The sequence below is a fragment of the Dipodomys spectabilis genome, unplaced genomic scaffold (genome assembly GCF_019054845.1).
Source record: "Dipodomys spectabilis isolate Male_0828 unplaced genomic scaffold, ASM1905484v1 ptg000122l, whole genome shotgun sequence".
In the NCBI taxonomy this organism is placed as follows: Eukaryota; Metazoa; Chordata; class Mammalia; order Rodentia; family Heteromyidae; genus Dipodomys; species Dipodomys spectabilis.
This window is the reverse complement of record NW_024870799.1, coordinates 573,256-589,441: the sequence shown is the minus strand read 5'-3', so window position 1 is coordinate 589,441 and position 16,186 is coordinate 573,256. Positions and strand designations below refer to the sequence as shown.

The 16,186-nt window shown below is 37.5% G+C and overlaps 1 non-coding gene across 1 annotated transcript; it reads right to left on the bottom strand.

Annotated features, from left to right (window-relative positions):
• Nucleotides 1-6,852: 6,852 nt before the first annotated feature.
• On the bottom strand, nt 6,853-6,959 carry LOC122115640. The gene has a single exon (XR_006148824.1). It is a non-coding gene; the product is annotated as a U6 spliceosomal RNA (small nuclear RNA).
• Nucleotides 6,960-16,186: the final 9,227 nt, after the last annotated feature.

The following is a 16,186-nucleotide window of genomic DNA, read 5'->3' as shown; positions in this document are numbered from 1 at the left end:
AGAATTAGATTCTTCCTCAAATCACATAGGGACTCACCAAAGAAAAAGAACTATGAACCCAACTCTTTGATAAACAATTATGCAGAACTTCTTAATAAATTTCTCACCAACTAATTTCAGCAACTAACAAAATATAATATTGTATGATCAAATAGGATTCACCCTAGGATACAATTGGATTGAATATTCTTGTCAATAATCATAATACAAACCATAGGAGAAGCAGGGACAAGAAAACACATGATCGTCTATAGGGATGTAGTAATAGCTTTTAACAAGGTCCAATACCCCTTTATGAATAAAAGGTCTGAGAAGCTAGGAATGCATGGAACATTCCTCAATATAATACACACACACACACTCACACACACACACATATATGACAAACACATATATATATGAAACACATATATATCACACACACACACACACACACACACACATATATGACAGAGATAATTAGCATTTACCTAACCGTGGAAGCATGGAGACATTAACATCAGGAATGAGACAAGGATGTCCACTCTCTCCACTACTCTTCAATATGGTAGTGGACTTTCTAGCAAGAGCAATAGGCAAGAGAAAAACATAAAGGGGATCCAAATAGGGAAGAAGTAAAACTATTCCTTTTTTACAGATGAAATGATCCTGTATTTAAAGGACTCTATAGCTTCCTCCTCCAAGTTACTAAAGGTGACACTAACCTTCAGCAAAGCAGCAGGGCATAAAACCACTAGAGTCAGTAGTTTTTCTGTGTTACCAACAATGGGAAGATCCAGGCTGAAATCCAAAAAAACAACCTCATATGTATTAGCTTCAAAATCAAAGCAAATCTAAACTAAACCAAACAACAACAGGAATTAATTAATTTAATTAAAAATGTGAAGGACCTCTACTGTGAAAACTTTAAAAATCTAAAAAGGGCAATTGAAGGAGACTCAAGGAAATGGAAAATCTTTTAATGCTCCTGGTTGGAAGAATTTACATGAAGACACGGCAATACTGCCCCCAAACAATTGACAATGCAATACTCATCAAAATCCCAACTATATACTTCAATACAATAAAGAAAGCAATCCAAATTTAATAAGGAATTACAAAATTACAGATGAAACAGAAGGCTTAGAAATGAACTCATGGGCCTATAGTGATCTTACACACACACACACACACACACACACACACACACACACAGAGAGAGAGTGGAATTCTGTTCACCCTTCAGAAAGGATGACTTTTCACAAGTCTTAAGGAAAATGAAAGGCTTGGTACAATTATACTAAGAGCAAAAAGAACGGAATGCAGACTCAGAGCAATATAAGTTTCATGGATCCATTCATTTATGGTAGCTAGAAGGTGCCTACAAGTCTACAAATAAACAAGACTGATTCTATCTCGTCCCAGTTAGAATGGCCATTATCAAGAAAGCTAACAATAGCAAATGTTGACAAGGATGTAGCCAATTGGGAACTCTATTACACTGTTGGTGGGAAATTACACTTGTTCATCCACTGTGGAATGCAATACAGAGTTTCCTGAAAAGACTAAATATAGATCTCCCTCAAGACCCAGTAATTCCCCTCATCGGCAGTAATTCAATAAATAACAAACAATCTCACATGAAAGCTACCTGCATAACCCAGGCCCAGAGTTCAAGGACTTGCAAAAAGTTACCACTGCTGTTATTTGTTTCTTCAAATATGAACTTTCGACATGAGACACCAAATCATTCTATTTGCACTAGCTAGGATAGGACTTAAATGTTGTGGGTGATAAAAAGGCTTCTTTGTTGAATGTTAGGAAAAGAGGTAGGCAGTCCAAGAAAAGGGAGATTTTGTTGTTGTTAGTTGAGGGGCTTGAAGTTTGGGCTTGGGCACTGTCCCTGAGCTCTTCAACTCAAGGTGAGTTCTCTACCTCTTGAGCCACAGTGCAACTTCTGGTTTTCCTGTGGTTAAATGGAGATACGAGTCTCAGGGACTTTCCTGCCCAGGTGGCTTTGAACCACTGTCCTCAGATCTCAGCTTCCTGAGTAGCTAGGATTACAGTTGTGAGCCACTGGCACCAGGATAAAAATGGGGGGATTTTAGCAAAGAAAATCCACCTCTTCACCTGTGTCTAAACCTCAGATATCACTAACACTTCATCCTCAACTCATTTCATCAGATATTTGTAAAGTTTCTCTTTCCCTTTATGTAGGAATACTGCAGTCAATATCAACTCAGCTGTGGGACTGGATCAATTGTATGTTAATTGCTAGCACCTAAATCAAGAACTGTTACATCAAAAAAAATGAACCTCTCATTTGGAATAATTGTTTTCTCTTTTTATTACAAATCTGTGCTTTATTAATTCCTAATGTGATACTGGACCTCCTGATAGAATGATATTTTCTTTCTCTTCAGCAATTGTCCTTCTCCCACATGTGGTCAAATATTTAAGATTTCAAAGATTTCCATTGATAATTCATTAAGTTGACCTCTAAGATAATGTGCATTTCTGGAATTCGGTCTGCTGTCTTGTTCTTACATGCACAGGCTTTCTATGATTTATTTGTTCTGCAAGGAATTCTACTTTCCAATCTTCGTGTGATCAATTTTAGTCCCTCTCATCAGTCTTTCTGACCCTCTCTCTGGAGTCTCATTTGAGTCTGTCTCATAAAAAATATATTATCAACTAAATGACTCTCAACTTCTGTTTCTGGCCTGACTTCATGTAGTCTGTGATAGCAGCCCTGACTGGCTGTGCTTACTGGAGTGTTTTTTGTTTGTTTTGTTTTTGTTTTGTTTTGTTTTTAGAAGTCTAGGATCACGATTGAAGGTAGTAGCTTTTCTCAGCCTTTGTGATCCCCTGGCTTAGAGTCAATGGGTTTTTCTCCTAAAGATACAAAGAACAGGTGACTAAATTCCTGTTTAAATTGTCTCAAAATGAGGCAATCTGGCATCCTTGCAAAGCCATCAAAAATTCTCTATAACCAATTACAGAAATGTTATATCAAGATGGCTTGTTAAGATGACTGTTCATTGGAAATGTTCATTTCCAAGTCACCACCATACAACTGATCACATCCCTGGGAGCAGACTTTTGGAAGAAAGGTTCCCCTTCCTTCCTTATCTTATTATAGATCAAATCATAATATTCTGCAGTTGTGGTCAGCCTGGAGCACCTTTTCCCAAGAATATTTTGTAGTGTAAAAGAGGACCAACTATCAAAATAAAGGTGAAAATACTTGTCTACTACAGAATGATTTATTGTGCTTATATCTATTGCTATTTTCACAAAAAAATCTATTGTTATTTTCATTACTTCAAACACATGGATAATTTATATTGGGATTAGACAAGTGGCAAAGGATTAATAGAATAAAGATTCCATTTACTTTCATATATCCAATATAATATACTTAACCCCTTATGAAAAATTAAATCCAACTGTAGAAACATTGTCAAAAATATAAAATAAGCCTTAATATGAATAATCTGGCACACATAAACCATCATCTACTCAGAAATGCAGTCTCTATAAATATTTATTTGGTGCAGAATAATAAGAATTTAATTAATGTATATGACTTTTATGTATCATCTGTAATACTCCTCGTTTATATAATTGTATATAATTTTATAGACGTTAACTAGACAGGAATTTAACGTGCATGTAGAAATCAAATTTCCACAATTTATGCTAGATGAGAAGAGTCATACTCTCTTGTACTGTGTGGTGTGAATTTTACCACAGTGCTGAACCCTTCCACTTAATACCAAAAGTCATGTGCAATAATTTATTATTTGATGTTAAGATGAGTGCTAATTGTAGAATACACTTAGAATTATTACATTAATTCACAGAATTAAAAAGTAATGATATATTATTTGTTTAAATTCCAATGCTTCTCAATTTTACAATTCATGAAATATATTATTAAAATTAGATTCACTTTCTTCTTTTCTATAGCTGCTAAAAGTAAAATTATATATTAAGGATTCAACATTAAGAAATCAATAATAAGTAACTTATTAAAATGATGTAGTACTAAACTGTGATTTGAATTATGGTTCTAACAAATTGTGATGTAAACAACTGTTAATAGAATTATAGTTAATATTTTTAAACTTACCAGCTTGTTATTTGTTTCCTAATTGGGTCATTTGTTATTTTTGGTCCAAGTTGACTCTTCATCTTTATTGTTTAGTTTTCTATTTTATCTCTATTGGTTTGCTGATTGTGCATTTTGTTTTCCCTTTTTAGTTACTGACATGAGGCTGAAAATCTGAATGCTAGTTAATTACTTCCTATGTTAAAGTAAAATTTCTGCTCTCCACATCTGTTCTACTCTTAGTATAGTATTTTCCCCAGTCCCATATCCTGTCTTGCTGCTCTCATGTATTTTATTTTAGTTTATTTTTATTGTGAAAATACCGTACAGAGGGGTTACAATTACATGGGCAAGATAATGAATAAATTTCTTATCAAGCATTGTTGCCTCCGCCTTTGTTTCCCCTTCTCATCCCTTCTTTATTTTATTTTTTATTTAAATTTTACTGTCAAGGTAATGTACAGAGGGATTATAGTTATCTAAATAAGGTAATGAATTTATTTCTTTTCTAATTTGTTATCCCTTCCCCCATTTTTCTCCCTCTTCCCTCCCAACAGCCCCTCCAAGATTATTTCCAACATATTGTCTTCTGTGTATCATTGTTACATAGGCTCTCCCTTGTCATTTGTCTCACCATTTTTCCCTTTCCCTAACCTAGTTCATATTTACAATAACCAGAGTTATTCAAAATCAAATACAGTGACTAAATATTAATCAAAACCAAATACAGCGACTACAGGGGATAAACTATAGGTGGGGAAAACACAAAAGGATAAAAAGAAATCCTGCAGTACATTAAGAACAACAACAACAAAGTACATGTCTTGGAGTTCATTTCACTTGGAATCACCTTATACGGTCATATGTACATAGCTATAGGGCTATTCTGCTCATCTACTAAGATTATCCTTGATGTACACAATAATGCTCCCCTATTACCCAGTAATCTCACTTCTGGGCATTTAACCAGGTGGCCACAAGCAATGCCACACTAAAGCTACCAGCACAATTATGTTTATCACAGTATTATTTACCATAGAAAAGATATGGAATCAATCTAGAGGCCCCTCAGTAGATGAATGGATTAAGAAAATGACACAAACACACACACACACACACACACACACACACACACACGGAATACTATGCTTTCATCAGAAAGAATGATATCACCTCATTTGTAAGGAAATGGAAGTTCTTGGAAAAAAATTATATTAATTAAGCCAGACTTAAAAAAACATAGGTCCTAGAGTTTCCTTTATTTGTAATAATTAGTTTACACCAAGGATAATCTCATGTATTTTAATTAGACATTTTGTCCTATGTTGAGCATACAACATTATTGCTATATTGTTTGTTATTATTTCTGCAAACAGGCAGGTATATTTAAAGAATTATGTTTATCTTATCCAATACTGGAGGAAGAACATCCAAAAGAGCAACCCCTATTAGGAAGAACATCTCGTACTTACTTAGCTTCATTCCTATGTAAGGCTAGTGTTGTCCCTTGTATCCTCATGTTGTACATTACAAATCTATACCGGTTCATCCTGTATCTCTACTATTTTCTACATTATGACCTAAATGCCCCAGCAATTCCACTTTGCTTTACTTTAAAAAAATATTCTCTCTTAATGTTTGAGTTTGGTGTGTGTGTGTGTGTGTGTGTGTGTGTTTACAAAAAACAGAAGACAACATTTTTCCTCATTTAGAATACATCATTCAGGTCATTATAGGTTGTGGATAATGGGAGAAGTCTTGTTTTAAGGATGAAACATAAAAATATATTTGTGCATGCACCACAGTTTATTAGTCTGTAGTTGAACACTTAACTTCAATTATTATCTTGGCTTTTGTGAATAATGTGAATAACAATGAAATACAGATATATTTACAAGTTACCCAGAGAGAAATAATCACATGATTGGTGGGTCAGATGATATTTCAACTTTGGATTTCTTTAGAAAACTGCATACTATTTTCTACAAGGAGAATACTAACCTGTATTTTGACCAAGAGTGTAGAAAGTTTCCCTTTCTCCACACTCTCACCAGCCAACATTATTACCTTTTGAGTTTTTTTTAAAAGGGCAGGTTTTTACTGTGTGCAGGACCCAAGATGACCTCAGACCCAAATCCTTTTACTCCAACCTCCTAAATGCTTCGAATTACAAGCCTTTACCACCACACCTGGTTCTTTTGATTTTTTTGATGAGGGTTATAATAGTTATGAAGTAGTATCATAGTAATTTTGAATTGCATTTCTCTAATGACTTCTGTTTACAAAGCATTAAGCCAGCATAGAAGTGGTATTAAACACAACTTTGTAAACCCACTGGCAATTTTCTTTGGGCCTGGCTTACTTCACTTAATATAATTTTTTACAAGTCTTTCCATTTCCTAACAAATGAGGCAATGTCATTCTTTCTGATGGGGGCATAGAATTCCATTGTGTATATATACCACATTTTCTTGATCCATTCATCTAGAAGGGACATCTGAGTTGGTTCCATATCTTAGCTATCATAAATAATGCTGCAATAAACATAGTTGTGATAGTAGTTTTAGTATGGTCTTGTTTGTGGTCATTTAGGTAAATCCCCAAAATTGGGATTGCTGGGTCAAAGGGAAGCTTTATGTGGAATCTTTTGAAGAACCTCCATAATGCTTTCCAAAGTGGTTGAACACGTTTACATTCCCACCAACAATGCTGTATGGTATGGGTTCCCTTGTGGCCACATCCCCTCTAGCATCTGTTGTAAAAATATGGAACGCTCCACGAATTTGCATGTCATCCTTGTGCAGGTGCCATGCTAATCTTCTCTGTATCGTTCCAATGTGAGTGTATGTGATGCTGAATTGAGCACAGAATATTTTTTATGTCTAAAGTGCAATTGATTTTTTTAAACTACACAATTCAAAAAAAGGAAGTTCAATAGAATTGTCGTAAAATTTTACAACCATATATTTCTTTTTTATTTTTATTTTTTGTGAACATACTGTACAGAGGGGTTACAATTACATGGGCAAGATAATGAGTACATTTCTTATCAAGCATTGCAGCCTCCTCCTTTGTTTACTCTTCACATCTCTTCCCAGCCTCCTCCCCCCGCCTCCCCCACCCAATCCTCTCCTCCCCCCTCCCCCCCGCACCAAAGTTGTAAAGTTCGTTTTCGACATGACAACTTGTACTTCTCATTGTTGCAACGGTTCCACCTGTATCCTTAAATGACTTGTTTTTCCCCATCTCCTCCACAAATTATACCGACATCAAATATAGTGAAAGCAGGGGTTATACTGTGGGGGAGGGACATACAAAGCAACAAAGAAATAATCTTATAAATGCATAAGAAACAAATGCATGGATGGAGTTCCGGGAAGATGGCGGAGGAGAAGCTGGAATCTGAACAAGCTCTTGCATAGAAAACAGTTTCAGAGTTCCAGTGAACAGTCCCAAGCCAGAGAATCACACCAAGTGTGCCATCACAGGACAGAGAGTTAGTCAAGAGAGGGGAAGCCAAGCAGACACATCTGAGCAGCTGCCGCTGCGGCGGCAGGGTCGCAGCGGCGACCACCGCCGCGGAGGCATACCTGAGACGCAGTCCGGGACGAAGGAGCCAGATGCAGCGGTGGAGCGGATTCTACTCAACACCAGCAAGAACCGACAAGGAGCGGACAACTTCATCCTGCACTTTGCAGACCAGAGACGACCCAAGATCCATGACTCTGCGTGAGTAGAAGCCCCACTTCCTCACTCCTCTGGGAGCAGAGGAGGGAAGGCCACCCCTCCCCCCACCAGCACCGGTGATCTCCATCTTGGATACCGACAAAGCTCGGAGGAGCGGCTAGCTCCAGCTCAGGCCTTGGAATAGAGCTAGTCATTTGGCAGGTCACGGGAACTTGGCGGCGAGGTGACCTCACAGACTCAGTTCCATCCAGGGAGGGGTCGCCCAGCTCAGGCACCATTGGAGTGGCTCTCCTCGCTGGGTGGCCAGAGCCAGAGGCTGCCCCTCCCTCTAGCAGCCACCACAATCAATTGAAAAACAGAAACCCTGAGAATGGCTCCAGGCTGGGTGCTGTGAGTTTTTTTTTTCACAAAATGGCCCCAGGGAAAAGCTACTGTTCCTTGAAAGACCTCAACTCTACCCAGAACCTAGCCTCATCACTGCATCCCCCTCTTTTGTGATTCTCAAAGCAGATCACCCTCCCAGTAAACTAACCTGGGAGGGGGATCTCAAAATCTTGGGTAAAGCAGAGCATTTTTCTGCCTGTTCCAACAAACTGACTTAAGAAACCAATCAAGCCACAGGACCTCAAGCTGACCAGAGACTCCAACCAGACTCTGGTTACAGACAAAAGGGAGATACAGGACTCTTCCCACCCCTCCCAAAAAAAAAAAAAAATCAAAGAACTTTTTTTTTCTTCTTCTTCTTCTTTTCTTTTTTTCTTTTTCTTGTTTTGTTTTTTTTTCGTTTTTTGTTACCTTATATATATATAAAAAAAATTTTTTTTTTGCTTTTCTAAAACTTTTATTAATCTTTAATTTTTGCCTCTTCTGAAAAAATAATTGTTTTCCATTAATTTTTTTTTCTCCTCTTATAATTTTTATTTTAGGAATACGTGAATGTGTGTTTTCTTTTCTTTTCTTGTCTTCTTTCTCTTTTTCATTCATTCTTAATTATCTTTTTGTTTTTGTTTTTTTTCTAGCTCTACTGAACTTCTGATCTTTTCTTCTCACTTTCCTATCCTTTCCAACTTTTCCTCTTTGTTCACCTTTATGTGACTTAACTCTTGTCCTGCACATCCTCAGATAAACCCGTAGTTAACCAGTAGACCCTATCCCCCATTGTGTACACACTTAATCCACAAACTTATTACTCAATTCAAAACCTCTGAGACTTAAATTCATTAATAACAGTACTACCTCTTTATACCTATATAATATTTTAAGCATTTTTTAAAAGTTTTTCTCATCTCCTCTATGTCCCTCCCTTTCTCTCAACATATTCATATTCCTCTATAAATAGATGGTCTTTTAATCTCTAAAATAACATTAATTTTTACGTCTCTATTTTTTTTCTGGTCTCTTTTCATTCCCCTTTCCCTTTCTTCCCTTTTTTCTCTCTCTCTACTTGCATCCTACCCAACCTATTTCCTGCATTGTGATTAGGACATAGTTAACTCTCCCTGTGCCTTCCCACACCAATCTATTCCTATTTTTTACCCACATCTCTCCCTAACCCTAATAATTTCTGGTTTTCCAAATTCTTCTCTGCGGTTCAAAGTCCTTTAACATATAGTTGTTTGATGTCGAATAGATGTATCTGTTGAACTAGATTGTATCTGTAGACTATTGACTGTACAAATGCAAACTTTGGTTGATGGTTGCCTTAAGATAGTGTTCTAGCACAAAACTGGTGCTATCTTCATCTCAAATGGGCAGAGTAAGCCGGAAAAACACAAGAAAAATGGCAAATTCGGGTATCTCAACTCCCAATCCTGATAATCAGGGGTTAGAACAGATAATGAATAATCCAGAGGAGAGTTCCCAAACAGCTCTACAAACACTGCTGGCAAACATGATAAATGAAAAGTTTGACAACGTACAAAGGACTCTGTATGAGCGTGATAGGGAGAGAGAGGAGGCATCCCAGAAGTTTATACAGGAATATCATAAGCGTGAGGAAGCTACTCAAAAACTGATACAGGATTTGCGTGAACAACTTGAGAATACTCAAAGAGAAAGGGAGGAATGGCGTGAGCAGGCTGAGAACACTCAAAGAGATCTGCAGGAATCCCGCGAACGGGAGGAAGCTAATCAAAGAGTAATACAGGAATTGAGAGACCAGGTAGAGAACACACAAAGATCACTAAAGGCATTCATGGAATCCATTAACAAAGAGCTGAAGGAAGTCAGGGAGACCACAAAGGGAATGCTGAATGGAACCCAACAGAAGGAATGGGAGCCCAAAGAAACCATAACCAATCAACTAAGTGATTTGAGGACAAACACTGAACACCAAATTAAGGAAGTAAAGAAATTCATACAAGACCTAAAACAGAGCTTCAACAAAGAACTTGAAGCCATCAAAGCTGACCAACTAGAAGGAAAAGAGATAAAAAACAAAGTAGAGAGTCTTGACAGCAGGTTAGAACATGCAGAAGATCGAATCTCAGGGATTGAAGACAGCCTAGATATTATAGAGAAAGAACATACAACCATCCAAGACAAGTACAAGAAATATGATAGATCTATCCAACACCTGGAAGACACCATCAGAAGGCCTAATCTAAGGATAATGGGTGTAGAGGAGCACCTAGAAACAGAAGTTAATGGTCTAGGAAATCTGTTTAACAGGATCCTAGCAGAGAACTTCCCAAACATGCAAAAAGATAGGCCTGTCCAGATACAAGAAGCCTTTAGAACCCCAAATAGACCAGACCAGAATAGGACATCCCACCGTCACATTATAATCCACACAGGATCAACTCAGAACAAGGAAAAGATCCTTAAAGCTGTCAGAGAGAAAAGGGTAATCACTTATAAAGGGAAACCAATTAGAATCACCTCAGATTTCTCAGCAGAGACAATCAAAGCAAGAAGAGCCTGGAATGATGTATGCCATGCCCTAAAAACAAACAACTATCAACCAAGAATACTGTACCCAGCTAAACTCTCCTTCATAACTGAAGGCCAAATAAAAACCTTCCATAGCAAAGAAAAATTGAAACAATACATCTCCACCAAACCAGCCCTACAAAAGATTCTTAAAGATGTCCTACACATAGAAAACCAACAAGACCGCAATAAAGGCCAAGAAACTGCACCCAAATTGAGAATCCAAGAACCATAGGAAGAACCCAGTTTTCGCAGCCCCCAAGAAGGTAGATATCATGGCAGGAACTCCCAAATACCTCTCAGTCCTATCTCTTAATGTTAACGGACTGAACTCTCCAATTAAGCGACATAGACTGTCTGGTTGGATTAAAAAACAAGACCCTTCTATCTGCTGCCTGCAGGAGTCACATCTTGCCCGTAAAAACAAACACATTTTAAATGTTAAAGGCTGGAACAAAATCTACCAAGCAAACGGACCGCATAAACAGGCGGGAGTTGCAATCCTAATATCAGATAAAATAGACTTCAAATTAAAATTCGTGAAAAGAGATAAACAAGGTCGCTACATACTAATTAAAGGATCTCTCCTTCAGGAGGATATTACAATTCTAAATATCTATTCGCCAAACAATGGAGCACCCAAATTTATCAAAGAAACACTACTTTCCCTCAAATCCCATATAGATCCAAAGACATTAATCGTTGGGGATTTTAACACACCACTCTCCCCACTAGATAGATCAACTCGGCAAAAACTCAACAGAGAAACCGCAGATCTAAACAGATGCATAGATCAACTATACTTAACAGACATTTACCGAACATTTCACCCAGCAGCATCAGAATACACGTTTTTCTCAGCAGCACATGGAACGTTTTCTAAAATAGACCACATTTTAGGCCACAAAGCAAACTTGTCTAAATTCAGAAACATTGAAGTTATACCTTGCATTCTCTCTGACCACAAGGGAATAAAGTTAGAACTCAACACCAAAAGCCACCAAAGAAAGTCCGGTATCACATGGAGGCTGAACAACACACTGCTGAATCATGAGTGGGTCATGGAAGAGATTAGAAAGGAAATTCAAATGTTCATGCTATTCAACAAAAATGAACACACAAAATACCAGCTCCTCTGGGACACAGCAAAGGCAGTACTCAGAGGCAAGTTTATAGCTCTGAGCTCCTACATCAACAAATTGGAAAGATCTGAAACTAACAATTTAATGACACATCTAAACCTCCTTGAAAAAGAGCAGCAAGATAAACCCCAATCCAGTAGACGGAAAGAAATAATCAAAATTAAATCAGAATTAAATGAATTAGAATCCAAAAAAACTATAGAAAGAATCAACAAAACAAAGAGTTGGTTCTTCGAAAAACTCAACAAAATTGACAGACCCTTAGCAAATCTTATCAGAAAAAGAAGAGAACACACCCAAATTAATAAACTCAGAGATGAGAATGGAAACATCACCACGGAAACAAGCAAGATTCAGAACATTATAAGGGAATACTTCTCAAAACTTTATGCTAATAAGTTTGAGAACTTGACAGAAATGGACCTCTTCCTAGCAAATATTGACATGCCAAAACTAAACCAAGATGAGGTAAACTATCTTAACAGGCCCATATCAAGCATTGAAATAGAAACAGCAATAAGAGACCTCCCAGCTAAGAAAAGTCCAGGACCAGATGGTTTTACAGCGGAATTTTACAAGGCCTTCAAAGCAGAGCTCACACCAATTCTCCTACAACTCTTCAATGAAATTGAAAGAGAAAGCTCACTACCGAACACATTCTATGAAGCCATCATAACCCTCATCCCAAAACCTGGCAGGGACTCATCAAAGAAAGAGAACTATAGACCCATTTCTTTGATGAACATTGATGCAAAACTTCTCAACAAAATTTTGGCCAACCGACTTCAACAATTCATCCAAAAAATCATACACCACGATCAAACAGGATTCATTTCAGGGATGCAAAGCTGGTTCAATATACGCAAATCAATTAATATTATTCATCACATCAACAGGAGCAAGAATAAGAACCACATGGTTATCTCAATAGACGCAGAAAAAGCATTCGACAAGATCCAACACCCCTTTATGATGAAGGTTTTGAAAAAATTAGGAATCCATGGAACATTCCTCAATACAATAAAGGCTGTATATGACAAACCTACAGCCAGCATTATACTCAATGGTGAAAAACTAAAGCCATTTCCTCTTAACTCAGGAACAAGACAAGGATGCCCACTCTCTCCACTTCTCTTCAATCTAGTATTAGAATGCCTAGCTACAGCAATAAGACAAGATGCAGACATAAAGGGGATCCAAATAGGGAAAGAAGAAATAAAACTCTCCCTCTTTGCAGATGACATGATCTTGTATTTAAAGAATCCCATAGACTCCACTCCCAAATTACTCAAGCTGATTCAAAACTTTGGCAAAGTAGCAGGTTATAAAATTAACCCCCAAAAATCAATGGCTTTTCTGTATGCCAACAATGAGAAAAGTGTGGCTGAAATTAGGAAAGCAACTCCATTTGTAATAGCCCCACAAAAAATAAAATACCTAGGAATTAACTTAACTAAAGAAGTGAAGGACCTCTATGATGAAAACTTTAAAATCTTGAAAAAGGAAATCAACACAGAACTTAAAAAATGGCAAAACCTCCCATGCTCCTGGATTGGAAAGATTAACATCGTGAAAATGGCAATACTCCCCAAGGCTATCTACAAATTCAACGCAATACCTATCAAAATTCCACCCTCATTCTTCAAGGAAATAGAAGAGGCAATCCAAAAATTCATATGGAACAATAAAAGACCCCGAATAGCAAAAACGCTCCTCAACGGAAAGAACACTGCTGGAGGAATATCAGTACCAAATTTCAAACTCTACTATAAAGCCATAGTAATCAAAACAGCTTGGTATTGGCATAAGAACAGACCTCAGGACCAATGGAATAGAATTGAAAACCCAGAAATGAACCTACAGACCTATAGCCATCTAATCTTAGATAAGGGAGCTAAAACAATAGAATGGAAGACAGACAGCCTCTTCAGTAAATGGTGCTGGCAAAACTGGTTAACTATATGTAGAAAACTAAAGCTAGATCCTTATATATCACCCTGCACCAGAATCAACTCCAAATGGATCAAAGACCTTGAACTCAAAGCAGACACTCTGAAAACATTACAGGATGGAATAGGAGAAACCCTGGGTCTCCTTGGCACAGGCCGAAATTTTCTGAATAAAGACCCGGAAACACAACAAATCAAAGAAAGGCTGGACAAATGGGATTGTATAAGGTTGCAGAGCTTCTGCAGGGCAAATGACATAGCTAGCAAGATCAATAGAAAGCCCACGGACTGGGAGAAGATCTTTACTAGCCATACAACGGACAAGGGTCTCATATCTAAAATATACTTGGAACTCAAAAAATTAAACCACCCAACAACAAATCCTCAAAGAAACAACTGCCCAATAAGTAAGTGGGCGAAAGACTTAAAGAGAAGCTTCTCTGAAGAAGAAAGAAGGATGGCCAATAGACACATGAAGAAATGTTCAACATCCCTAGCCATAAAAGAAATGCAAATCAAAACAACATTGAGATATCACCTCACTCCAGTTAGAACAGCAAAAATCAAGAACTCTAACAACCACAGATGCTGGAGGGTATGTGGACAGAAAGGAACCTTACTTCATTGTTGGTGGGAATGTAAACTTGTTCAACCACTTTGGAAAGCAGTATGGAGGTTCCTCAAAAGACTCCACATAGAGCTCCCCAATGACCCAGCAATCCCACTTTTGGGCATTTACCCAAATGATCACAAACAAGGCCACACTAAAGCTACCAGCACAACTATGTTTATTGCAGCATTATTTACCATAGCTAAGACATGGAACCAACCCAGATGCCCCTCAGTAGATGAATGGATCAAGAAGATGTGGTATATATACACAATGGAATTCTATGCCTCCATCAGAAAGAATGACATTTCCCCATTTGTTAGGAAATGGAAAGGCTTGGAAAAAATTATATTAAGTGAAGTAAGCCAGGCCCAAAGAAACATAGGTCCCATGGTTTCCCTTATTTGCAATATCTAGTATAGGTATGAGTCAAGCGGAAAAAGTCAAATAATGTGATGTTAGGAAAACGAAACCTCAAATATGTATTTTAATGTTTTTGTTTCTTTCATGCATGTGTTTCTAACGCATTTATAATATTATCTCTTTGTTGCTTTGTATGTCCCTCCCCCACAGTGTAACCCCCGCTTTCACTATATTTGATGTCAGTATAACATGTGGAGGAGATGGGGACAAACAAGTCGTTTAAGGATTCAGGTGGACCTGTTGCAACAATGAGAAGTACAAAATGTCATGTCAAAACCAGCTTTACAATGTCGGGGGGGGAGGGGTGGTATGATTGGGTGGGAGGGAGGGAGGAGGCTGGGAAGGGAGGTGAAGGGTAAACAAAGGAGGAGGCTGCAATGCTTGGTAAGAAATGTATGCATTATCCTGCCCATGTAATTGTAACCCCTCTGTACAGTATGTTCTCAAATAAAATAAAATTAAATTAAAAAAAAAAAAAAGAAACAAATGCATGAAAGAAAATAAACATTTAAATACATATCTAAGGGTTCATTTTCCTAACATCACATTATCTGACCTTTTTTGCTTGACTCATACATATACTAGATATTGCAAATAAGGGAAACCATGGGACCTATGTTTCTTTGGGCTTGGCTTATTTCACTTAATATAAATTTTTCCAAGCCTTTCCATTTCCTAACAAATGGGGCAATGTCATTCTTTCTGATGGAGGCATAGAATTCCATTGTGTATATATACCACATTTTCTTGATCCATTCATCTACTGAGGGGCATCTGGGTTGGTTCCATATCTTAGCTATGGTAAATAATGCTGCAATAAACATTGTTGTGCTGGTAGCTTTAGTGTGGTCTTGTTTGTAAACATTTGGGTAAATGCCCAAAAGTGGGATTGCTGGGTCATAGGGGAGCTCTATGTGAAGTCTTTTGAGGAACCTCCATACTGCTTTCCAAAGTGGTTGAACAAGTTTACATTCCCACCAACAATGAAGTAAGGTTCCCTTCTATCCACATCCCCTCCAGCATCTGTTGTTATTAGATATTAGAGTTCTTGATTTTTGCCATTCTAACTGGGGTGAGGTGGTACCTTAATGTTGTTTTGATTTGCATTTCTTTTATGGCTGGAGAGGTTGAGCATTTCTTCATGTGTCTATTGGCCATCCTTCTTTCTTCTTCAGAGAAGTTTCTCTTTAAGTCTTTAGCCAACTTATTTCATGGGCAGTTGTAGAACCATACATTTCCTACATAAGCACACATTTTAGAATAAAGTCAAGATTGACATGTCAAAAACAAATAATTCCAGATGTTTGTTATTCAAGAAACGTATAGGAGGAGGAATTCAACTATTCTGTAC